Genomic DNA, 25,287 nt, shown 5'->3' on the forward strand with positions numbered 1-25,287 from the left:
GCGGCGCCTCACAGGCCATCTCCTTTGAGTATTCAGCCGTGTTGGGCCTTGACAATATTTTAATATCTTGGATGGTGTATAGTGTTCTCTCATTTCCCTTGAGAAATCAAGATTGTCAAGGGGATTCTGCTGTTTTGCCAGTTCATAGCAAGAGATGGGGATCCAAAACACCTCACAGGAAACCAATGAAGATTGGTGTTGGACAGAAACATAACGTGGCCACAGCCTCAAAGCAAAAGGCATCTATTTTCAGTGATGAAATATAATATAATTATAAATTGTCTGTTATTTTATTTTCCAAGTATTTTACTTTCCAAGTATTCAATAAAATTTGCATTTGGCAAAAGTCCTTCAATCTGGATTTGAACCAGCGACCTAAGGATGCCTGTTTTACCACTATAGCCCTCTGCTCTACCAACTGAGCTATCGAAGGCTTGGCAAACCGTTCTCTAGCAAGCTCAATTCGAGCTTCCACTTCAACCGTCGATATGCAAACATCTCTTGCAATTCGTGCAAAATACTACAAATTTGGCTTGTGAGGTTCCCGAATTGAGTAAAAGCACATCAGTTCCCAATTAAAAAAATGACCCCCTCCGCAGTCTCCCGCATGTTACTGACCACCATACTAAGGAGGAAAAGTTGAAAGGCGGCGCCTCACAGGCCATCTCCTCAGAGTATTCAGCCGTGTTGGGCCTTGACAATATTTTAATATCTTGGATGGTGTATAGTGTTCTCTCATTTCCCTTGAGAAATCAAGATTGTCAAGGGGATTCTGCTGTTTTGCCAGTTCATAGCAAGAGATGGGGATCCAAAACACAAGACAGGAAACCAATGAAGATTCGTGTTGGACAGAAAAATAACGTGGCCACAGCCTCAAAGCAAAAGGCATCTATTTTCAGTGATGAAATATAATATAATTATAAATTGTCTGTTATTTTACTTTCCAAGTATTCAATAAAATGTGCATTTGGCAAGAGTCCTTCGAGCCGGATTTGAACCAGCGACCTAAGGATGCTTGTTTTACCACTACAGTCCTCCGCTCTACCAACTGAGCTATCGAAGGCTTGGCAAATCATTCTTTAGCAAACTCAATACGAGCTTCCACTTCACCCGTCGACTAGTAAACATCTCTTGCAATTCGTGCAAAATACTACAAATTTGGCTTGTGAGGTTCCCGAATTGAGTAAAAGCACATCAGTTCCCAATTAAAAAAATGACCCCCTCCGCAGTCTCCCGCATGTTAATGACCACCATACTAAGGGGGAAAAGTTGAAAGGCGGCGCCTCACAGGCCAGCTCCTCAGAGTATTCAGCCGTGTTGGGCCTTGACAATATTTTAATATCTTGGATGGTGTATAGTGTTCTCTCATTTCCCTTGAGAAATCAAGATTGTCAAGGGGATTCTGCTGTTTTGCCAGTTCATAGCAAGAGATGGGGATCCAAAACACAAGACAGGAAACCAATGAAGATTCGTGTTGGACAGAAAAATAACGTGGCCACAGCCTCAAAGCAAAAGGCATCTATTTTCAGTGATGAAATATAATATAATTATAAATTGTCTGTTATTTTACTTTCCAAGTATTTTACTTTCCAAGTATTCAATAAAATGTGCATTTGGCAAGAGTCCTTCGAGCCGGATTTGAACCAGCGACCTAAGGATGCCTGTTTTACCACTACAGTCCTCCGCTCTACCAACTGAGCTATCGAAGGCTTGGCAAATCAACTCTAGCAAACTCAATACGAGCTTCCACTTCAACCGTCGACTTGTAAACATCTCTTGCAATTTGTGCAAAATACTACAAATTTGGCTTGTGAGGTTCCCGAATTGAGTAAAAGCACATCAGTTCCCAATTAAAAAAATGCCCCCTCCGCAGTCTCCCGCATGTTACTGACCACCATACTAAGGGGGAAAAGTTGAAAGGCGGCACCTCACAGGCCATCTCCTCAGAGTATTCAGCCGCGTTGGGCCTTGACAATATTTTAATATCTTGGATGGTGTATAGTGTTCTCTCATTTCCCTTGAGAAATCAAGATTGTCAAGGGGATTCTGCTGTTTTGCCAGTTCATAGCAAGAGATGGGGATCCAAAACACCTCACAGGAAACCAATGAAGATTTGTGTTGGACAGAAAAATAACGTGGTCACAGCCTCAAAGCAAAAGGCATCTATTTTCAGTGATGAAATATAATATAATTATAAATTGTCTGTTATTTTACTTTCCAAGTATTTTACTTTCCAAGTATTCAATAAAATGTGCATTTGGCAAAAGTCCTTCGAGCCTGATTTGAACCAGCGACCTAAGGATGCCTGTTTTACCACTACAGTCCTCGGCTCTACCAACTGAGCTATCGAAGTCTTGGCAAATCATTCTCTAGCAAACTCAATACGAGCTTCCACTTCAACCGTCGACTTGTAAACATCTCTTGCAATTCGTGCAAAATACTACAAATTTGGCTTGAGAGGTTCCCGAATTGAGTAAAAGCACATCAGTTCCCAATTAAAAAAATGACCCCCTCCGCATTCTCCCGCATGTTACTGACCACCATACTAAGGGGGAAAAGTTGAAGGCGGCGCCTCACAGGCCATCTCCTCAGAGCATTCAGCCGTGTTGGGCCTTGACAATATTTTAATATCTTGGATGGTGTATAGTGTTCTCTCATTTCCCTTGAGAAATCAAGATTGTCAAGGGGATTCTGCTGTTTTGCCAGTTCATAGCAAGAGATGGGGATCCAAAACACCTCACAGGAAACCAAAGAAGATTGATGTTGGACAGAAAAATAATGTGGCCACAGCCTCAAAGCAAAAGGCATCTATTTTCAGTGATGAAATATAATATAATTATAAATTGTCTGTTATGTTATTTTCCAAGTATTTTACTTTCCAAGTATTCAATAAAATGTGCATTTGGCAAAAGTCCTTCGAGCCGGATTTGAACCAGCGACCTAAGGATGCCTGTTTAACCACTACAGTCCTTGCTCTACCAACTGAGCTATCGAAGGCATGGCAAACCTTTCTCTAGCAAACTCAATAGGAGCTTCCACTTCAACCGTCGACTTGTAAACATCTCTTGCAATTTTTGCAAAATACTACAAATTTGGCTTGTGAGGTTCCCGAATTGAGTAAAAGCACATCAGTTCCCAATTAAAAAAATGACCGCCTTCGCAGTCTCCCGCATGTTACTGACCACCATACTAAGGAGGAAAAGTTGAAAGGCTGCACCTCACAGGCCATCTCCTCAGAGTATTCATCAGTGTTCGGCCTTGACAATATTTTAATATCTTGGATGGTGTATGGTGTTCTCCCATTTCCCTTGAGAAATCAAGATTGTCAAGGGGATTCTGCTGTTTTGTCAGTTCATAGCAAGAGATGGGGATCCAAAACACCTCACAGGAAACCAACGAAGATTGGTGTCGGACAGAAAAATAACGTGGCCACAGCCTCAAAGCAAAAGGCATCTATTTTCAGTGATGAAATATAATATAATTATAAATTGTCTGTTATTTTACTTTCCAAGTATTTTACTTTCCAAGTATTCAATAAAATTTGCATTTGGAAAAAGTCCGTCGAGCCGGATTTGAACCAGCGACCTAAGGATGCCTGTTTTACCACTACAGTCCTCCGCTCTACCAACTGAGCTATCGAAGGCTTGGCAAATCATTCTCTAGCAAACTCAATACGAGCTTCCACTTCAACCGTCGACTTGTAAACATCTCTTGCAATTCGTGCAAAATACTACAAATTTGGCTTGTGAGGTTCCCGAATTGAGTAAAAGCACATCAGTTCACAATTAAAAAAATGACCCCCTCCGCAGTCTCCCGCATGTTACTGACCACCATACTAAGGGGGAAAAGTTGAAAGGCGGCGCCTCACAGGCCATCTCCTCAGAGTATTCAGCCGTGTTGGGCCTTGACAATATTTTAATATCTTGGATGGTGTATAGTGTTCTCTCATTTCCCTTGAGAAATCAAGATTGTCAAGGGGATTCTGCTGTTTTGCCAGTTCATAGCAAGAGATGGGGATCCAAAACACCTCACATGAAACCAATGAAGATTCGTGTTGGACAGAAACATAACGTGGCCACAGCCTCAAAGCAACAGGCATCTATTTTCAGTGATGAAATATAATATAATTATAAATTGTCTGTTATTTTACTTTCCAAGTATTTTACTTTCCAAGTATTCAATAAAATTTGCATTTGGCAAAAGTCCTTCGAGCCGGATTTGAACCAGCGACCTAAGGATGCCTGTTTTACCACTACAGTCCTCCGCTCTACCAACTGAGCTATCGAAGGCTTGGCAAATCATTCTTTAGCAAACTCAATACGAGCTTCCACTTCAACCGTCGACTAGTAAACATCTCTTGCAATTCGTGCAAAATACTACAAATTTGGCTTGTGAGGTTCCCGAATTGAGTAAAAGCACATCAGTTCCCAATTAAAAAAATGACCCCCTCCGCAGTCTCCCGCATGTTACTGACCACCATACTAAGGGGGAAAAGTTGAAAGGCGGCGCCTCACAGGCCATCTCCTCAGAGTATTCAGCCGTGTTGGGCCTTGACAATATTTTAATATCTTGGATGGTGTATAGTGTTCTCTCATTTCCCTTGAGAAATCAAGATTGTCAAGGGGATTCTGCTGTTTTGCCAGTTCATAGCAAGAGATGGGGATCCAAAACACCTCACATGAAACCAATGAAGATTCGTGTTGGACAGAAACATAACGTGGCCACAGCCTCAAAGCAACAGGCATCTATTTTCAGTGATGAAATATAATATAATTATAAATTGTCTGTTATTTTACTTTCCAAGTATTTTACTTTCCAAGTATTCAATAAAATTTGCATTTGGCAAAAGTCCTTCGAGCCGGATTTGAACCAGCGACCTAAGGATGCCTGTTTTACCACTACAGTCCTCCGCTCTACCAACTGAGCTATCGAAGGCTTGGCAAATCATTCTTTAGCAAACTCAATACGAGCTTCCACTTCAACCGTCGACTAGTAAACATCTCTTGCAATTCGTGCAAAATACTACAAATTTGGCTTGTGAGGTTCCCGAATTGAGTAAAAGCACATCAGTTCCCAATTAAAAAAATGACCCCCTCCGCAGTCTCCCGCATGTTAATGACCACCATACTAAGGGGGAAAAGTTGAAAGGCGGCGCCTCACAGGCCAGCTCCTCAGAGTATTCAGCCGTGTTGGGCCTTGACAATATTTTAATATCTTGGATGGTGTATAGTGTTCTCTCATTTCCCTTGAGAAATCAAGATTGTCAAGGGGATTCTGCTGTTTTGCCAGTTCATAGCAAGAGATGGGGATCCAAAACACAAGACAGGAAACCAATGAAGATTCGTGTTGGACAGAAAAATAACGTGGCCACAGCCTCAAAGCAAAAGGCATCTATTTTCAGTGATGAAATATAATATAATTATAAATTGTCTGTTATTTTACTTTCCAAGTATTTTACTTTCCAAGTATTCAATAAAATGTGCATTTGGCAAGAGTCCTTCGAGCCGGATTTGAACCAGCGACCTAAGGATGCCTGTTTTACCACTACAGTCCTCCGCTCTACCAACTGAGCTATCGAAGGCTTGGCAAATCAACTCTAGCAAACTCAATACGAGCTTCCACTTCAACCGTCGACTTGTAAACATCTCTTGCAATTTGTGCAAAATACTACAAATTTGGCTTGTGATGTTCCCGAATTGAGTAAAAGCACATCAGTTCCCAATTAAAAAAATGCCCCCTCCGCAGTCTCCCGCATGTTACTGACCACCATACTAAGGGGGAAAAGTTGAAAGGCGGCACCTCACAGGCCATCTCCTCAGAGTATTCAGCCGCGTTGGGCCTTGACAATATTTTAATATCTTGGATGGTGTATAGTGTTCTCTCATTTCCCTTGAGAAATCAAGATTGTCAAGGGGATTCTGCTGTTTTGCCAGTTCATAGCAAGAGATGGGGATCCAAAACACCTCACAGGAAACCAATGAAGATTTGTGTTGGACAGAAAAATAACGTGGTCACAGCCTCAAAGCAAAAGGCATCTATTTTCAGTGATGAAATATAATATAATTATAAATTGTCTGTTATTTTACTTTCCAAGTATTTTACTTTCCAAGTATTCAATAAAATGTGCATTTGGCAAAAGACCTTCGAGCCTGATTTGAACCAGCGACCTAAGGATGCCTGTTTTACCACTACAGTCCTACGCTCTACCAACTGAGCTATCGAAGGCTTGGCAAAGCAGTCTCTAGCAAGCTCAATACGAGCTTCCACTTCAACCGTCGACATTCAAACATCTCTTGCAATTCGTGCAAAATACTACAAATTTGGCTTGTGAGGTTCCCGAATTGAGTAAAAGCACATCAGTTCACAATTAAAAAAATGACCCCCTCCGCAGTCTCCCGCATGTTACTGACCACCATACAAAGGAGGAAAAGTTGAAAGGCGGCGCCTCACAGGCCATCTCCTCAGAGTATTCATCAGTGTTTGGCCTTGACAATATTTTAATATCTTGGATGGTGTATAGTGTTCTCCCATTTCCCTTGAGAAATCAAGATTGTCAAGGGGATTCTGCTGTTTTGTCAGTTCATAGCAAGAGATGGGGATCCAAAATACCTCACAGGAAACCAACGAAGATTGGTGTCGGACAGAAAAATAACGTGGCCACAGCCTCAAAGCAAAAGGCATCTATTTTCAGTGATGAAATATAACATAATTATAAATTGTCTGTTATTTTACTTTCCAAGTATTTTACTTTCCAAGTATTCAATAAAATGTGCATTTGGCAAAAGTCCTTCGAGCCGGATTTGAACCAGCGACCTAAGGATGCCTGTTTTACCACTACAGTCCTCAGCTCTACCAACTGAGCTATCGAAGGCTTGGCAAAGCAGTCTCTAGCAAGCTCAATACGAGCTTCCACTTCAACCGTCGACATTCAAACATCTCTTGCAATTCGTGCAAAATACTACAAATTTGGCTTGTGAGGTTCCCGAATTGAGTAAAAGCACATCAGTTCCCAATTAAAAAAATGACCCCCTCCGCAGTCTCCCGCATGTTACTGACCACCATACTAAGGGGGAAAAGTTGAAAAGCGGCGCCTCACAGGCCATCTCCTCAGAGTATTCAGCCGTGTTGGTTCTTGACAATATTTTAATATCTTGGATGGTGTATACTGTTCTCTCATTTCCCTTGAGAAATCAAGATTGTCAAGGGGATTCTGCTGTTTTGCCAGTTCATAGCAAGAGATGGGGATCCGAAACACCTCACAGGAAACCAATGAAGATTGGTGTTGGACAGAAACATAACGTGGCCACAGCCTCAAAGCAAAAGGCATCTATTTTCAGTGATGAAATATAATATAATTATAAATTGTCTGTTATTTTATTTTCCAAGTATTTTACTTTCCAAGTATTCAATAAAATTTGCATTTGGCAAAAGTCCTTCGAGCCGGATTTGAACCAGCGACCTAAGGATGCCTGTTTTACCACTACAGTCCGCAGCTCTACCAACTGAGCTTTCGAAGGCTTGGCAAATCATTCTCTAGCAAACTCAATACGAGCTTCCACTTCAACCGTCGACTTGTAAACATCTCTTGCAATTCGTGCAAAATACTACAAATTTGGCTTGTGAGGTTCCCGAATTGAGTAAAAGCACATCAGTTCCCAATTAAAAAAATGACCCCCTCCGCAGTCTCCCGCATGTTAATGACCACCATGCTAAGGGGGAAAAGTTGAAAGGCGGCGCCTCACAGGCCATCTCCTCAGAGTATTCAGCCGTGTTGGGCCTTGACAATATTTTAATATCTTGGATGGTGTATAGTGTTCTCTCATTTCCCTTGAGAAATCAAGATTGTCAAGGGGATTCTGCTGTTTTGCCAGTTCATAGCAAGAGATGGGGATCCAAAACACCTGACAGGAAACCAATGAAGATTCGTGTTGGACAGAAAAATAACGTGGCCACAGCCTCAAAGCAAAAGGCATCTATTTTCAGTGATGAAATATAATATAATTATAAATTGTCTGTTATTTTACTTTCCAAGTATTTTACTTTCCAAGTATTCAATAAAATGTGCATTTGGCAAAAGTCCTTTGAGCCGGATTTGAACCAGCCACCTAAGGATGCCTGTTTTACCACTACAGTCCTCCCCTCTACCAACTGAGCTATCGAAGGCTTGGCAAAACAACTCTAGCAAACTCAATACGAGCTTCCACTTCAACCGTCGACATGCAAACATCTCTTGCAATTCGTGCAAAATACTACAAATTTGGCTTGTGAGGTTCCCGAATTGAGTAAAAGCACATCAGTTCCCAATTAAAAAAATGACCCCCTCCGCAGTCTCCCGCATGTTACTGACCACCATACTAAGGGGGAAAAGTTGAAAGGCGGCGCCTCACAGGCCATCTCCTGAGAGTATTCATCAGTGTTCGGCCTTGACAATATTTTAATATCTTGGATGGTGTATAGTGTTCTCCCATTTCCCTTGAGAAATCAAGATTGTCAAGGGGATTCTGCTGTTTTGTCAGTTCATAGCAAGAGATGGGGATCCAAAATACCTCACAGGAAACCAACGAAGATTGGTGTCGGACAGAAAAATAACGTGGCCACAGCCTCAAAGCAAAAGGCATCTATTTTCAGTGATGAAATATAATATAATTATAAATTGTCTGTTATTTTACTTTCCAAGTATTTTACTTTCCAAGTATTCAATAAAATGTGCATTTGGCAAAAGTCCTTCGAGCCGGATTTGAACCAGCGACCTAAGGATGCCTGTTTTACCACTACAGTCCTCGGCTCTACCAACTGAGCTATCGAAGTCTTGGCAAATCATTCTCTAGCAAACTCAATACGAGCTTCCACTTCAACCGTCGACTTGTAAACATCTCTTGCAATTTGTGCAAAATACTACAAATTTGGCTTGAATGGTTCCCGAATTGAGTAAAAGCACATCAGTTCCCAATTAAAAAAATGACCCCCTCCGCAGTCTCCCGCATGTTACTGACCACCATACTAAGGGGGAAAAGTCGAAAGGCGGCGCCTCACAGGCCATCTCCTTTGAGTATTCAGCCGTGTTGGGCCTTGACAATATTTTAATATCTTGGATGGTGTATAGTGTTCTCTCATTTCCCTTGAGAAATCAAGATTGTCAAGGGGATTCTGCTGTTTTGCCAGTTCATAGCAAGAGATGGGGATCCAAAACACCTCACAGGAAACCAATGAAGATTGGTGTTGGACAGAAACATAACGTGGCCACAGCCTCAAAGCAAAAGGCATCTATTTTCAGTGATGAAATATAATATAATTATAAATTGTCTGTTATTTTATTTTCCAAGTATTTTACTTTCCAAGTATTCAATAAAATTTGCATTTGGCAAAAGTCCTTCAATCTGGATTTGAACCAGCGACCTAAGGATGCCTGTTTTACCACTATAGCCCTCTGCTCTACCAACTGAGCTATCGAAGGCTTGGCAAACCGTTCTCTAGCAAGCTCAATTCGAGCTTCCACTTCAACCGTCGATATGCAAACATCTCTTGCAATTCGTGCAAAATACTACAAATTTGGCTTGTGAGGTTCCCGAATTGAGTAAAAGCACATCAGTTCCCAATTAAAAAAATGACCCCCTCCGCAGTCTCCCGCATGTTACTGACCACCATACTAAGGAGGAAAAGTTGAAAGGCGGCGCCTCACAGGCCATCTCCTCAGAGTATTCAGCCGTGTTGGGCCTTGACAATATTTTAATATCTTGGATGGTGTATAGTGTTCTCTCATTTCCCTTGAGAAATCAAGATTGTCAAGGGGATTCTGCTGTTTTGCCAGTTCATAGCAAGAGATGGGGATCCAAAACACAAGACAGGAAACCAATGAAGATTCGTGTTGGACAGAAAAATAACGTGGCCACAGCCTCAAAGCAAAAGGCATCTATTTTCAGTGATGAAATATAATATAATTATAAATTGTCTGTTATTTTACTTTCCAAGTATTCAATAAAATGTGCATTTGGCAAGAGTCCTTCGAGCCGGATTTGAACCAGCGACCTAAGGATGCTTGTTTTACCACTACAGTCCTCCGCTCTACCAACTGAGCTATCGAAGGCTTGGCAAATCATTCTTTAGCAAACTCAATACGAGCTTCCACTTCACCCGTCGACTAGTAAACATCTCTTGCAATTCGTGCAAAATACTACAAATTTGGCTTGTGAGGTTCCCGAATTGAGTAAAAGCACATCAGTTCCCAATTAAAAAAATGACCCCCTCCGCAGTCTCCCGCATGTTAAGGACCACCATACTAAGGGGGAAAAGTTGAAAGGCGGCGCCTCACAGGCCAGCTCCTCAGAGTATTCAGCCGTGTTGGGCCTTGACAATATTTTAATATCTTGGATGGTGTATAGTGTTCTCTCATTTCCCTTGAGAAATCAAGATTGTCAAGGGGATTCTGCTGTTTTGCCAGTTCATAGCAAGAGATGGGGATCCAAAACACAAGACAGGAAACCAATGAAGATTCGTGTTGGACAGAAAAATAACGTGGCCTCAAAGCAAAAGGCATCTATTTTCAGTGATGAAATATAATATAATTATAAATTGTCTGTTATTTTACTTTCCAAGTATTTTACTTTCCAAGTATTCAATAAAATGTGCATTTGGCAAGAGTCCTTCGAGCCGGATTTGAACCAGCGACCTAAGGATGCCTGTTTTACCACTACAGTCCTCCGCTCTACCAACTGAGCTATCGAAGGCTTGGCAAATCAACTCTAGCAAACTCAATACGAGCTTCCACTTCAACCGTCGACTTGTAAACATCTCTTGCAATTTGTGCAAAATACTACAAATTTGGCTTGTGAGGTTCCCGAATTGAGTAAAAGCACATCAGTTCCCAATTAAAAAAATGCCCCCTCCGCAGTCTCCCGCATGTTACTGACCACCATACTAAGGGGGAAAAGTTGAAAGGCGGCACCTCACAGGCCATCTCCTCAGAGTATTCAGCCGCGTTGGGCCTTGACAATATTTTAATATCTTGGATGGTGTATAGTGTTCTCTCATTTCCCTTGAGAAATCAAGATTGTCAAGGGGATTCTGCTGTTTTGCCAGTTCATAGCAAGAGATGGGGATCCAAAACACCTCACAGGAAACCAATGAAGATTTGTGTTGGACAGAAAAATAACGTGGTCACAGCCTCAAAGCAAAAGGCATCTATTTTCAGTGATGAAATATAATATAATTATAAATTGTCTGTTATTTTACTTTCCAAGTATTTTACTTTCCAAGTATTCAATAAAATGTGCATTTGGCAAAAGTCCTTCGAGCCTGATTTGAACCAGCGACCTAAGGATGCCTGTTTTACCACTACAGTCCTACGCTCTACCAACTGAGCTATCGAAGGCTTGGCAAAGCAGTCTCTAGCAAGCTCAATACGAGCTTCCACTTCAACCGTCGACATTCAAACATCTCTTGCAATTCGTGCAAAATACTACAAATTTGGCTTGTGAGGTTCCCGAATTGAGTAAAAGCACATCAGTTCACAATTAAAAAAATGACCCCCTCCGCAGTCTCCCGCATGTTACTGACCACCATACAAAGGAGGAAAAGTTGAAAGGCGGCGCCTCACAGGCCATCTCCTCAGAGTATTCATCAGTGTTTGGCCTTGACAATATTTTAATATCTTGGATGGTGTATAGTGTTCTCCCATTTCCCTTGAGAAATCAAGATTGTCAAGGGGATTCTGCTGTTTTGTCAGTTCATAGCAAGAGATGGGGATCCAAAATACCTCACAGGAAACCAACGAAGATTGGTGTTGGACAGAAAAATAACGTGGCCACAGCCTCAAAGCAAAAGGCATCTATTTTCAGTGATGAAATATAACATAATTATAAATTGTCTGTTATTTTACTTTCCAAGTATTTTACTTTCCAAGTATTCAATAAAATGTGCATTTGGCAAAAGTCCTTCGAGCCGGATTTGAACCAGCGACCTAAGGATGCCTGTTTTACCACTACAGTCCTCCGCTCTACCAACCGAGCTATCGAAGGCTTGGCAAAGCAGTCTCTAGCAAGCTCAATACGAGCTTCCACTTCAACCGTCGACATTCAAACATCTCTTGCAATTCGTGCAAAATACTACAAATTTGGCTTGTGAGGTTCCCGAATTGAGTAAAAGCACATCAGTTCCCAATTAAAAAAATGACCCCCTCCGCAGTCTCCCGCATGTTACTGACCACCATACTAAGGGGGAAAAGTTGAAAAGCGGCGCCTCACAGGCCATCTCCTCAGAGTATTCAGCCGTGTTGGTTCTTGACAATATTTTAATATCTTGGATGGTGTATACTGTTCTCTCATTTCCCTTGAGAAATCAAGATTGTCAAGGGGATTCTGCTGTTTTGCCAGTTCATAGCAAGAGATGGGGATCCGAAACACCTCACAGGAAACCAATGAAGATTGGTGTTGGACAGAAACATAACGTGGCCACAGCCTCAAAGCAAAAGGCATCTATTTTCAGTGATGAAATATAATATAATTATAAATTGTCTGTTATTTTATTTTCCAAGTATTTTACTTTCCAAGTATTCAATAAAATTTGCATTTGGCAAAAGTCCTTCGAGCCGGATTTGAACCAGCGACCTAAGGATGCCTGTTTTACCACTACAGTCCGCAGCTCTACCAACTGAGCTTTCGAAGGCTTGGCAAATCATTCTCTAGCAAACTCAATACGAGCTTCCACTTCAACCGTCGACTTGTAAACATCTCTTGCAATTCGTGCAAAATACTACAAATTTGGCTTGTGAGGTTCCCGAATTGAGTAAAAGCACATCAGTTCCCAATTAAAAAAATGACCCCCTCCGCAGTCTCCCGCATGTTAATGACCACCATGCTAAGGGGGAAAAGTTGAAAGGCGGCGCCTCACAGGCCATCTCCTCAGAGTATTCAGCCGTGTTGGGCCTTGACAATATTTTAATATCTTGGATGGTGTATAGTGTTCTCTCATTTCCCTTGAGAAATCAAGATTGTCAAGGGGATTCTGCTGTTTTGCCAGTTCATAGCAAGAGATGGGGATCCAAAACACCTGACAGGAAACCAATGAAGATTCGTGTTGGACAGAAAAATAACGTGGCCACAGCCTCAAAGCAAAAGGCATCTATTTTCAGTGATGAAATATAATATAATTATAAATTGTCTGTTATTTTACTTTCCAAGTATTTTACTTTCCAAGTATTCAATAAAATGTGCATTTGGCAAAAGTCCTTTGAGCCGGATTTGAACCAGCCACCTAAGGATGCCTGTTTTACCACTACAGTCCTCCCCTCTACCAACTGAGCTATCGAAGGCTTGGCAAAACAACTCTAGCAAACTCAATACGAGCTTCCACTTCAACCGTCGACATGCAAACATCTCTTGCAATTCGTGCAAAATACTACAAATTTGGCTTGTGAGGTTCCCGAATTGAGTAAAAGCACATCAGTTCCCAATTAAAAAAATGACCCCCTCCGCAGTCTCCCGCATGTTACTGACCACCATACTAAGGGGGAAAAGTTGAAAGGCGGCGCCTCACAGGCCATCTCCTGAGAGTATTCATCAGTGTTCGGCCTTGACAATATTTTAATATCTTGGATGGTGTATAGTGTTCTCCCATTTCCCTTGAGAAATCAAGATTGTCAAGGGGATTCTGCTGTTTTGTCAGTTCATAGCAAGAGATGGGGATCCAAAATACCTCACAGGAAACCAACGAAGATTGGTGTCGGACAGAAAAATAACGTGGCCACAGCCTCAAAGCAAAAGGCATCTATTTTCAGTGATGAAATATAATATAATTATAAATTGTCTGTTATTTTACTTTCCAAGTATTTTACTTTCCAAGTATTCAATAAAATGTGCATTTGGCAAAAGTCCTTCGAGCCGGATTTGAACCAGCGACCTAAGGATGCCTGTTTTACCACTACAGTCCTCGGCTCTACCAACTGAGCTATCGAAGTCTTGGCAAATCATTCTCTAGCAAACTCAATACGAGCTTCCACTTCAACCGTCGACTTGTAAACATCTCTTGCAATTTGTGCAAAATACTACAAATTTGGCTTGAATGGTTCCCGAATTGAGTAAAAGCACATCAGTTCCCAATTAAAAAAATGACCCCCTCCGCAGTCTCCCGCATGTTACTGACCACCATACTAAGGGGGAAAAGTCGAAAGGCGGCGCCTCACAGGCCATCTCCTCTGAGTATTCAGCCGTGTTGGGCCTTGACAATATTTTAATATCTTGGATGGTGTATAGTGTTCTCTCATTTCCCTTGAGAAATCAAGATTGTCAAGGGGATTCTGCTGTTTTGCCAGTTCATAGCAAGAGATGGGGATCCAAAACACCTCACAGGAAACCAATGAAGATTGGTGTTGGACAGAAACATAACGTGGCCACAGCCTCAAAGCAAAAGGCATCTATTTTCAGTGATGAAATATAATATAATTATAAATTGTCTGTTATTTTATTTTCCAAGTATTTTACTTTCCAAGTATTCAATAAAATTTGCATTTGGCAAAAGTCCTTCAATCTGGATTTGAACCAGCGACCTAAGGATGCCTGTTTTACCACTATAGCCCTCTGCTCTACCAACTGAGCTATCGAAGGCTTGGCAAACCGTTCTCTAGCAAGCTCAATTCGAGCTTCCACTTCAACCGTCGATATGCAAACATCTCTTGCAATTCGTGCAAAATACTACAAATTTGGCTTGTGAGGTTCCCGAATTGAGTAAAAGCATATCAGTTCCCAATTAAAAAAATGACCGCCTCCGCAGTCTCCCGCATGTTACTGACCACCATACTAAGGAGGAAAAGTTGAAAGGCGGCGCCTCACAGGCCATCTCCTCAGAGTATTCATCAGTGTTCGGCCTTGACAATATTTTAATATCTTGGATGGTGTATAGTGTTCTCCCATTTCCCTTGAGAAATCAAGATTGTCAAGGGGATTCTGCTGTTTTGTCAGTTCATAGCAAGAGATGGGGATCCAAAACACCTCACAGGAAACCAACGAAGATTGGTGTCGGACAGAAAAATAACGTGGCCACAGCCTCAAAGCAAAAGGCATCTATTTTCAGTGATGAAATATAATATAATTATAAATTGTCTGTTATTTTACTTTCCAAGTATTTTACTTTCCAAGTATTCAATAAAATGTGCATTTGGCAAAAGTCCTTCGAGCCGGGTTTGAACCAGCGACCGAAGGATGCTTGTTTTACCACTACAGTCCTCCGCTCTACCAACTGAGCTATCGAAGGCTTGGCAAATCAGTCTCTAGCAAGCTCAATACGAGCGTCCACTTCAACCGTCGACATTCAAACATCTCTTGCAATTCGTGCAAAATACTACAAATTTGGCTTGTGAGGTTCCCGAATTGAGTAAAAGCACATCAGTTCACAATTAAAAAAATGACCCCCTCCGCGGTCTCCCGCATGTTACTGACCACCATACTAAGGAGGAAAAGTTGAAAGGCGGCGCCTCACAGGCCATCTCCTCAGAGTATTCATCAGTGTTCGGCCTTGACAATATTTTAATATCTTGGATGGTGTATAGTGTTCTCCCATTTCCCTTGAGAAATCAAGATTGTCAAGGGGATTCTGCTGTTTTGTCAGTTCATAGCAAGAGATGGGGATCCAAAATACCTCACAGGAAACCAAAGAAGATTGGTGTTGGACAGAAAAATAATGTGGCCACAGCCTCAAAGCAAAAGGCATCTATTTTCAGTGATGAAATATAATATAATTATAAATTGTCTGTTATGTCATTTTCCAAGTATTTTACTTTCCAAGTATTCAATAAAATGTGCATTTGGCAAAAGTCCTTCGAGCCGGATTTGAACCAGCGACCTAAGGATGCCTGTTTTACCACTACAGTCCTCGGCTCTACCAACTGAGCTATCGAAGTCTTGGCAAATCATTCTCTAGCAAACTCAATACGAGCTTCCACTTCAACCGTCGACTTGTAAACATCTCTTGCAATTCGTGCAAAATACTACAAATTTGGCTTGAGAGGTTCCCGAATTGAGTAAAAGCACATCAGTTCCCAATTAAAAAAATGACCCCCTCCGCAGTCTCCCGCATTTTACTGACCACCATACTAAGGGGGAAAAGTCGAAAGGCGGCGCCTCACAGGCCATCTCCTCTGAGTATTCAGCCGTGTTGGGCCTTGACAATATTTTAATATCTTGGATGGTGTATAGTGTTCTCTCATTTCCCTTGAGAAATCAAGATTGTCAAGGGGATTCTGCTGTTTTGCCAGTTCATAGCAAGAGATGGGGATCCAAAACACCTCACAGGAAACCAATGAAGATTGGTGTTGGACAGAAACATAACGTGGCCACAGCCTCAAAGCAAAAGGCATCTATTTTCAGTGATGAAATATAATATAATTATAAATTGTCTGTTATTTTATTTTCCAAGTATTTTACTTTCCAAGTATTCAATAAAATTTGCATTTGGCAAAAGTCCTTCAATCTGGATTTGAACCAGCGACCTAAGGATGCCTGTTTTACCACTACAGTCCTCTGCTCTACCAACTGAGCTATCGAAGGCTTGGCAAACCGTTCTCTAGCAAGCGCAATTCGAGCTTCCACTTCAACCGTCGATATGCAAACATCTCTTGCAATTCGTGCAAAATACTACAAATTTGGCTTGTGAGGTTCCCGAATTGAGTAAAAGCATATCAGTTCCCAATTAAAAAAATGACCGCCTCCGCAGTCTCCCGCATGTTACTGACCACCATACTAAGGAGGAAAAGTTGAAAGGCGGCGCCTCACAGGCCATCTCCTCAGAGTATTCATCAGTGTTCGGCCTTGACAATATTTTAATATCTTGGATGGTGTATAGTGTTCTCCCATTTCCCTTGAGAAATCAAGATTGTCAAGGGGATTCTGCTGTTTTGTCAGTTCATAGCAAGAGATGGGGATCCAAAACACCTCACAGGAAACCAACGAAGATTGGTGTCGGACAGAAAAATAACGTGGCCACAGCCTCAAAGCAAAAGGCATCTATTTTCAGTGATGAAATATAATATAATTATAAATTGTCTGTTATTTTACTTTCCAAGTATTTTACTTTCCAAGTATTCAATAAAATGTGCATTTGGCAAAAGTCCTTCGAGCCAGGTTTGAACCAGCGACCGAAGGATGCTTGTTTTACCACTACAGTCCTCCGCTCTACCAACTGAGCTATCGAAGGCTTGGCAAATCAGTCTCTAGCAAGCTCAATACGAGCGTCCACTTCAACCGTCGACATTCAAACATCTCTTGCAATTCGTGCAAAATACTACAAATTTGGCTTGTGAGGTTCCCGAATTGAGTAAAAGCACATCAGTTCACAATTAAAAAAATGACCCCCTCCGCGGTCTCCCGCATGTTACTGACCACCATACTAAGGAGGAAAAGTTGAAAGGCGGCGCCTCGCAGGCCATCTCCTCAGAGTATTCATCAGTGTTCGGCCTTGACAATATTTTAATATCTTGGATGGTGTATAGTGTTCTCCCATTTCCCTTGAGAAATCAAGATTGTCAAGGGGATTCTGCTGTTTTGTCAGTTCATAGCAAGAGATGGGGATCCAAAATACCTCACAGGAAACCAACGAAGATTGGTGTCGGACAGAAAAATAACGTGGCCACAGCCTCAAAGCAAAAGGCATCTATTTTCAGTGATGAAATATAATATAATTATAAATTGTCTGTTATTTTACTTTCCAAGTATTTTACTTTCCAAGTATTCAATAAAATGTGCATTTGGCAATGGTCCTTCGAGCCGGATTTGAACCAGCGACCTAAGGATGCCTGTTTTACCACTACAGTCCTCCGCTCTACCAACTGAGCTATCGAAGGCTTGGCAAATCATTCTCTAGCAAACTCAATACGAGCTTCCACTTCAACCGTCGACTTGTAAACATATCTTGCAATTCGTGCAAAATACTACAAATTTGGCTTGTGAGGTTCCCGAATTTAGTAAAAGCACATCAGTTCCCAATTAAAAAAATGACCCCCTCCGCAGTCTCCCGCATGTTACTGACCACCATACTAAGGGGGAAAAGTTGAAAGGCGGCGCCTCACATGCCATCTCCTCAGAGTATTCAGCCGTGTTGGGCCTTGACAATATTTTAATATCTTGGATGGTGTACAGTGTTCTCTCATTTCCCTTGAAAAATCAAGATTGTCAAGGGGATTCTGCTGTTTTGCCAGTTCATAGCAAGAGATGGGGATCCAAAACACCTCACAGGAAACCAATGAAGATTCGTGTTGGACAGAAAAATAACGTGGCCACAGCCTCAAAGCAAAAGGCATCTATTTTCAGTGATGAAATATAATATAATTATAAATTGTCTGTTATTTTACTTTACAAGTATTTTACTTTCCAAGTATTCAATAAAATGTGCATTTGGCAAAAGTCCTTTGAGCCGGATTTGAACCAGCGACGAGATATCGAAGGCTTGGCAAATCATTCTCTATCAAACTCAATACGAGCTTCCACTTCAACCGTCGACTTGTAAACATCTCTTGCAATTCGTGCAAAATACTACAAATTTGGCTTGTGAGGTTCCCGAATTCAGTAAAAGCACATCAGTTCCCAATTAAAAAAATGACCCCCTCCGCAGTCTCCCGCATGTTACTGACCACCATACTAAGGGGGAAAAGTTGAAAGGCGGCGCCTCACAGGCCATCTCCTCGGAGTATTCAGCCGTGTTGGGCCTTGACAATATTTTAATATCTTGGATGGTGTATAGTGTTCTCTCATTTCCCTTGAGAAATCAAAATTGTCAAGGGGATTCTGCTGTTTTGCCAGTTCATAGCAAGAGATGGGGATCCAAAACACCTCACAGGAAACCAATGAAGATTGGTGTTGGACAGAAACATAACGTGGCCACAGCCTCAAAGCAAAAGGCATCTATTTTCAGTGATGAAATATAATATAATTATGAATTGTCTGTTATTTTATTTTCCAAGTATTTTACTTTCCAAGTATTCAATAAAATTTGCATTTGGCAAAAGTCCTTCAATCTGGATTTGAACCAGCGACCTAAGGATGCCTGTTTTACCACTACAGTCCTCCGCTCTACCAACTGAGCTATCAAAGGCTTGGCAAAGCAGTCTCTAGCAAGCTCAATACGAGCTTCCACTTCAACCGTCGACATTCAAACATCTCTTGCAATTCGTGCAAAATACTACAAATTTGGCTTGTGAGGTTCCCGAATTGAGTAAAAGCACATCAGTTCCCAATTAAAAAAATGACCCCCTCCGCAGTCTCCCGCATGTTACTGACCACCATACTAAGGGGGAAAAGTTGAAAGGCGGCGCCTCACAGGCCATCTCCTCAGAGTATTCAGCCGTGTTGGGCCTTGACAATATTTTAATATCTTGGATGGTGTATAGTGTTCTCCCATTTCCCTTGAGAAATCAAGATTGTCAAGGGGATTCTGCTGTTTTGCCAGTTCATAGCAAGAGATGGGGATCCAAAACACCTCACAGGAAACCAACGAAGATTGGTGTCGGACAGAAAAATAACGTGGCCACAGCCTCAAAGCAAAAGGCATCTATTTTCAGTGATGAAATATAATATAATTATAAATTGTCTGTTATTTTACTTTCCAAGTATTTTACTTTCCAAGTATTCAATAAAATGTGCATTTGGCAAAAGTCCTTCGAGCCGGGTTTGAACCAGCGACCGAAGGATGCTTGTTTTACCACTACAGTCCTCCGCTCTACCAACTGAGCTATCGAAGGCTTGGCAAATCAGTCTCTAGCAAGCTCAATACGAGCGTCCACTTCAACCGTCGACATTCAAACATCTCTTGCAATTCGTGCAAAATACTACAAATTTGGCTTGTGAGGTTCCCGAATTGAGTAAAAGCACATCAGTTCACAATTAAAAAAATGACCCCCTCCGCGGTCTCCCGCATGTTACTGACCACCATACTAAGGAGGAAAAGTTGAAAGGCGGCGCCTCACAGGCCATCTCCTCAGAGTATTCATCAGTGTTCGGCCTTGACAATATTTTAATATCTTGGATGGTGTATAGTGTTCTCCCATTTCCCTTGAGAAATCAAGATTGTCAAGGGGATTCTGCTGTTTTGTCAGTTCATAGCAAGAGATGGGGATCCAAAATACCTCACAGGAAACCAAAGAAGATTGGTGTTGGACAGAAAAATAATGTGGCCACAGCCTCAAAGCAAAAGGCATCTATTTTCAGTGATGAAATATAATATAATTATAAATTGTCTGTTATGTCATTTTCCAAGTATTTTACTTTCCAAGTATTCAATAAAATGTGCATTTGGCAAAAGTCCTTCGAGCCGGATTTGAACCAGCGACCTAAGGATGCCTGTTTTACCACTACAGTCCTCGGCTCTACCAACTGAGCTATCGAAGTCTTGGCAAATCACTCTCTAGCAAACTCAATACGAGCTTCCACTTCAACCGTCGACTTGTAAACATCTCTTGCAATTCGTGCAAAATACAACAAATTTGGCTTGAGAGGTTCCCGAATTGAGTAAAAGCACATCAGTTCCCAATTAAAAAAATGACCCCCTCCGCAGTCTCCCGCATTTTACTGACCACCATACTAAGGGGGAAAAGTCGAAAGGCGGCGCCTCACAGGCCATCTCCTCTGAGTATTCAGCCGTGTTGGGCCTTGACAATATTTTAATATCTTGGATGGTGTATAGTGTTCTCTCATTTCCCTTGAGAAATCAAGATTGTCAAGGGGATTCTGCTGTTTTGCCAGTTCATAGCAAGAGATGGGGATCCAAAACACCTCACAGGAAACCAATGAAGATTGGTGTTGGACAGAAACATAACGTGGCCACAGCCTCAAAGCAAAAGGCATCTATTTTCAGTGATGAAATATAATATAATTATAAATTGTCTGTTATTTTATTTTCCAAGTATTTTACTTTCCAAGTATTCAATAAAATTTGCATTTGGCAAAAGTCCTTCAATCTGGATTTGAACCAGCGACCTAAGGATGCCTGTTTTACCACTACAGTCCTCTGCTCTACCAACTGAGCTATCGAAGGCTTGGCAAACTGTTCTCTAGCAAACGCAATTCGAGCTTCCACTTCAACCGTCGATATGCAAACATCTCTTGCAATTCGTGCAAAATACTACAAATTTGGCTTGTGAGGTTCCCGAATTGAGTAAAAGCATATCAGTTCCCAATTAAAAAAATGACCGCCTCCGCAGTCTCCCGCATTTTACTGACCACCATACTAAGGAGGAAAAGTTGAAAGGCGGCGCCTCACAGGCCATCTCCTCAGAGTATTCATCAGTGTTCGGCCTTGACAATATTTTAATATCTTGGATGGTGTATAGTGTTCTCCCATTTCCCTTGAGAAATCAAGATTGTCAAGGGGATTCTGCTGTTTTGTCAGTTCATAGCAAGAGATGGGGATCCAAAACACCTCACAGGAAACCAACGAAGATTGGTGTCGGACAGAAAAATAACGTGGCCACAGCCTCAAAGCAAAAGGCATCTATTTTCAGTGATGAAATATAATATAATTATAAATTGTCTGTTATTTTACTTTCCAAGTATTTTACTTTCCAAGTATTCAATAAAATGTGCATTTGGCAAAAGTCCTTCGAGCCAGGTTTGAACCAGCGACCGAAGGATGCTTGTTTTACCACTACAGTCCTCCGCTCTACCAACTGAGCTATCGAAGGCTTGGCAAATCAGTCTCTAGCAAGCTCAATACGAGCGTCCACTTCAACCGTCGACATTCAAACATCTCTTGCAATTCGTGCAAAATACTACAAATTTGGCTTGTGAGGTTCCCGAATTGAGTAAAAGCACATCAGTTCACAATTAAAAAAATGACCCCCTCCGCGGTCTCCCGCATGTTACTGACCACCATACTGTTGTACATGAATAAAGGGACACTACCCCTTTAAGAGCGGCAACAGAGAAGGAGCGGGAGAAAAAGGGAAAAGGAGGGGGCCGGGGAAGGAAACGGCAGTTAGTGTCAGGGAGTGAATAAAGATGGTTCACTGCAGCATTGGCTCCGTGTCATTCTTGAGGTTTGGGTATGCATGAATGAACGGAGCACAACACTGGCGACGAAGCCGATGCGAACCCGTGGGTGCCGGCAGCAGTGAGTGGAGGGCCCGTGTGCCCAGCAGCTTGAAGGGCCCGTGAGCCCAGCAGTGATTGGAGGGCCCGTGTGCCCAGCAGCGTCCGGGGAGGGCCCGTGTGCCCAGCAGCTTGAAGGGCCCGTGAGCCCAGCAGTGTGAGGAGGGCCTGTGAGCCCAGCAGTGAGTGGAGGGCCCGTGTGCCCAGCAGCTTGAAGGGCCCGTGAGCCCAGCAGTGATTGGAGGGCCCGTGTGCCCAGCAGCGTCCAGGGAGGGCCCGTGTGCCCAGCAGCTTGAAGGGCCCGTGAGCCCAGCAGTGTGAGGAGGGCCTGCGAGCCCAGCAGCGTTCAGGGAGGGCCCGTGTGCCCAGCAGTTAAGGAGGGCTCGTGAGCCCAGCAGACCAGGTAGGCCCGTGTGCCCTACAGCGTATCAGGACCGGAGAGCCCAGCAGTGTGGAGCCCAGCAGCGGTGGCCTGCCAGCAGCAGACCAGCCGACCAGAAGATCGGGGAGGACCGTGCGCCCAAGACTGGAGAGCCCGGTGGCGAGGAACCCGACAGCGGAGGACGGCCAGCTAACCAGCCGACCGGAAGATCGAGAGGCCCGTGCGCCCCAACTGAAGAGCCCAGCAGCGGAGGCCCACCGGCAGCTGGCCCAGCCGACCAGGTGATCGAGGGGCCCGTGCGCCCGAGACCGAAGTGCCCGGCGACGGAAGCCCGCCGACAACAGCCCAGCCGACCAGGACCGCAGCGCCCAGCAGAGGAGGTCCCGCGCACCTCGACAAGAAGAGGACCGCGGACGCCAACAACGAGCGGAGCCCGCGGACCAGAAGAGGCCCACAAGAGGAAGGAGACCACGAGGGAACTCAGCAGGCCCACACGTCACGGAAGAGGAGACCCGCAGGCTCGCGGCATCCACCCTCAAGTAAGGAGTCGGAAAGGGGTAGCGAAAAGGGAACCCCGAGTCTCCCGCCCACGTGACACATCAGGGAACCAGTGAAATCACCCGAAGGTGACACCTGCAAAGGGAACCCCGAGTCTCCCACCCACGTGACACATCAGGGAACCAGTGAAATCACCCGAAGGTGACACCTGCAAAAGGGAACCCCGAGTCTCCCACCCACGTGACACACCAGCAGACACACCCAAAGGTAACATTTGCAAAGGGGAACCCCGAGTCTCCCACCTACGTGACATCGGTGGAAACACCTGGAAAACAAACTTTTGCAAGAACCCGAAGGTGACATTGTCACACAAAAAGTAGAGGGTGAACAACGTGCCCCAGTGGACGAACATACACCGCAGCAGTTCAAGAGAACCACGGTGCAAAAGCCTACCAGAGCACCCCGAGCATCCGCGACGCAGCACTCCACGCTACACACCAGGATACCGCCATGTCATCTGCAGACGCGGCAGACCCGAATGCACCACCACCACCACCAGGAGCTCCCTCCTCTCACGCAAGCCTAATGAGGAGACCTGCCCCGTTCACGCTAAACCCACACCATGACCAGGGGCAGAGATGGGAAGAATGGATGGAGGAATTTGACGACTTCGTGGGTGCCATCGGCACACAAGAACCTCCCAACATACTGAGCATATTTGCAAATGTCGCAGGGAGAGAAATCAAAAATATTATACGCACGATCCCTCCACAAGATCGCACCACATATGCAAGACTCCTGCAAGCCATTCACGAAAAACTGGTCATTTCACCCAACCGGGACTATGAAAGGTACACTTTCAACCAATGTGGCCAGCTACCTCACGAATCAATAGGGGAGTTTGTAATACGTCTTCAGAGGAAAATATCCAAATGTGACTTTGCTAACTTTAATGACGAAGAAGCCATTAGATTACGCATCATAGAAGGGTGTGCATCCTCGATGTTCCGGAAGCACCTTCTCAAGAAACCCCTATCCCTAAAAGAGGTGCTAGACCTAGCCAGGGTATACGAAAGAGTGGACATTCAAGCAGCAGCCATTGAGAACCCAAAAAAGGGAGAAACCATAGCCGCAATACATCCCTACGCCCGCCAGCCAAACACCCAACCAAGGACCAACCAGAGGTACCCGACACAACGAGCACAGGGTGACCGCCAATGCTATCGCTGCGGATTCGAATATCCACACAGAGGACCGTGCCCCGCCATTGGGCAACGATGCATGAGATGCGGAATGGAGAACCACTTCCAAGTGATGTGCAAAGAACTACTACCGGAAGGAGGATCAGCACGCCCACAATCTGCCCCTCGATCGATGGACGCACATAAAGAACAGCATCACCATGTGGACAGGAATGCACCTCTCGCGCCATCATATCAACGCCCAAACACAGTGAGAGCCTTGGAAGGACTTCAGATCGAACCAGACAGGAAAGACCACGAATTATACGATGCCTATCAGGATGACTTCACGCGGGAACTGGAACGCGAAGACACCCGCAGAGCGGAAGCACCAGACAACCGGGAACGTGACAGGGAGCCATACCCTTACCCCCCACCACACTATCCACCAAGTGGAAACGAACAGCCTCCATACCTACAGGACGGCTACGACCGAGAGTATGTATGCCTTCTCAGCGTAGAGGAGGAGGACACCGCGGCTCCCAGAGTAACAATTCAGATGGGAAGAACCCAAAACAGATTTATTGTTGATACAGGAGCGACGGTCAACGTCATGAATGAAGACATCTATCGTGAAATAGCTTCAATATACCCCATCCAAGAGTCTAGGACACACATCTTCCAATGGGGAGCAACCCAACCCATGACATCAAAAGGGAAATTTCAATGCGACCTACGACACAGAGGCATCACAGTAACCGCCACGATACATGTGATAAGAAGCCCAGCTATTGGCCGCTGCCTTCTCAGTTACAGGACAGCTAACGCACTTGCCCTGATTGACCTACACTATGACCAGTCGGAGGTCATTGAAGGACTACCACTACCATGCGAACCCGTCAGGGCAATCATAGACAGACTACTGGCAAAAAGAGAACTCAAGAACACTTTCCCCAAACTGTTCGAAGGGGTAGGGATGCTAAAAGGGCCATGCATCAAACTACATATAGACAAAAACGTCAGGCCAGTTCCACAACACCCACGGAAAGTGGGTTTCCACCTCCAAGAACAGGTATCAAAAGAAATCCAACTTCTTCTTCTCAACGACATCTCAATACCTGGAAGGGATCAAGAGCAACATGACAAAGCCCTAACACCAACC

At 43.5% G+C, this 25,287-nt stretch overlaps 14 non-coding genes across 14 annotated transcripts; all 14 read right to left on the reverse strand.

Moving 5' to 3' along the window:
- Positions 1-347: 347 nt before the first annotated feature.
- Positions 348-433, reverse strand: TRNAY-AUA (transfer RNA tyrosine (anticodon AUA)). The gene is given in 2 exon segments: positions 348-383; positions 397-433. It is a non-coding gene; the product is annotated as a tRNA-Tyr (tRNA).
- Positions 434-977: 544 nt separating this feature from the next.
- TRNAY-GUA (transfer RNA tyrosine (anticodon GUA)) lies at positions 978-1,063 on the reverse strand. Its single transcript is given in 2 exon segments — positions 978-1,013; positions 1,027-1,063. It is a non-coding gene; the product is annotated as a tRNA-Tyr (tRNA).
- A 560-nt stretch (positions 1,064-1,623) lies between these two features.
- TRNAY-GUA (transfer RNA tyrosine (anticodon GUA)) lies at positions 1,624-1,709 on the reverse strand. Its single transcript is given in 2 exon segments — positions 1,624-1,659; positions 1,673-1,709. It is a non-coding gene; the product is annotated as a tRNA-Tyr (tRNA).
- A 2,494-nt stretch (positions 1,710-4,203) lies between these two features.
- TRNAY-GUA (transfer RNA tyrosine (anticodon GUA)) lies at positions 4,204-4,289 on the reverse strand. The gene is given in 2 exon segments: positions 4,204-4,239; positions 4,253-4,289. It is a non-coding gene; the product is annotated as a tRNA-Tyr (tRNA).
- A 560-nt stretch (positions 4,290-4,849) lies between these two features.
- On the reverse strand, positions 4,850-4,935 carry TRNAY-GUA (transfer RNA tyrosine (anticodon GUA)). Its single transcript is given in 2 exon segments — positions 4,850-4,885; positions 4,899-4,935. It is a non-coding gene; the product is annotated as a tRNA-Tyr (tRNA).
- Positions 4,936-5,495: 560 nt separating this feature from the next.
- TRNAY-GUA (transfer RNA tyrosine (anticodon GUA)) lies at positions 5,496-5,581 on the reverse strand. Its single transcript is given in 2 exon segments — positions 5,496-5,531; positions 5,545-5,581. It is a non-coding gene; the product is annotated as a tRNA-Tyr (tRNA).
- Positions 5,582-6,785: 1,204 nt separating this feature from the next.
- Positions 6,786-6,871, reverse strand: TRNAY-GUA (transfer RNA tyrosine (anticodon GUA)). The gene is given in 2 exon segments: positions 6,786-6,821; positions 6,835-6,871. It is a non-coding gene; the product is annotated as a tRNA-Tyr (tRNA).
- A 2,497-nt stretch (positions 6,872-9,368) lies between these two features.
- On the reverse strand, positions 9,369-9,454 carry TRNAY-AUA (transfer RNA tyrosine (anticodon AUA)). The gene is given in 2 exon segments: positions 9,369-9,404; positions 9,418-9,454. It is a non-coding gene; the product is annotated as a tRNA-Tyr (tRNA).
- A 544-nt stretch (positions 9,455-9,998) lies between these two features.
- Positions 9,999-10,084, reverse strand: TRNAY-GUA (transfer RNA tyrosine (anticodon GUA)). Its single transcript is given in 2 exon segments — positions 9,999-10,034; positions 10,048-10,084. It is a non-coding gene; the product is annotated as a tRNA-Tyr (tRNA).
- A 554-nt stretch (positions 10,085-10,638) lies between these two features.
- TRNAY-GUA (transfer RNA tyrosine (anticodon GUA)) lies at positions 10,639-10,724 on the reverse strand. Its single transcript is given in 2 exon segments — positions 10,639-10,674; positions 10,688-10,724. It is a non-coding gene; the product is annotated as a tRNA-Tyr (tRNA).
- Positions 10,725-14,511: 3,787 nt separating this feature from the next.
- TRNAY-AUA (transfer RNA tyrosine (anticodon AUA)) lies at positions 14,512-14,597 on the reverse strand. Its single transcript is given in 2 exon segments — positions 14,512-14,547; positions 14,561-14,597. It is a non-coding gene; the product is annotated as a tRNA-Tyr (tRNA).
- Positions 14,598-15,157: 560 nt separating this feature from the next.
- TRNAY-GUA (transfer RNA tyrosine (anticodon GUA)) lies at positions 15,158-15,243 on the reverse strand. Its single transcript is given in 2 exon segments — positions 15,158-15,193; positions 15,207-15,243. It is a non-coding gene; the product is annotated as a tRNA-Tyr (tRNA).
- A 2,498-nt stretch (positions 15,244-17,741) lies between these two features.
- TRNAY-GUA (transfer RNA tyrosine (anticodon GUA)) lies at positions 17,742-17,827 on the reverse strand. The gene is given in 2 exon segments: positions 17,742-17,777; positions 17,791-17,827. It is a non-coding gene; the product is annotated as a tRNA-Tyr (tRNA).
- A 1,807-nt stretch (positions 17,828-19,634) lies between these two features.
- TRNAY-GUA (transfer RNA tyrosine (anticodon GUA)) lies at positions 19,635-19,720 on the reverse strand. The gene is given in 2 exon segments: positions 19,635-19,670; positions 19,684-19,720. It is a non-coding gene; the product is annotated as a tRNA-Tyr (tRNA).
- Between the last annotated feature and the right edge of the window lie 5,567 nt (positions 19,721-25,287).

Source organism: Ambystoma mexicanum, chromosome 1p, assembly GCF_040938575.1.
Source record: "Ambystoma mexicanum isolate Mex_15411 chromosome 1p, UKY_AmexF1_1, whole genome shotgun sequence".
Lineage (NCBI taxonomy): Eukaryota > Metazoa > Chordata > Amphibia > Caudata > Ambystomatidae > Ambystoma > Ambystoma mexicanum.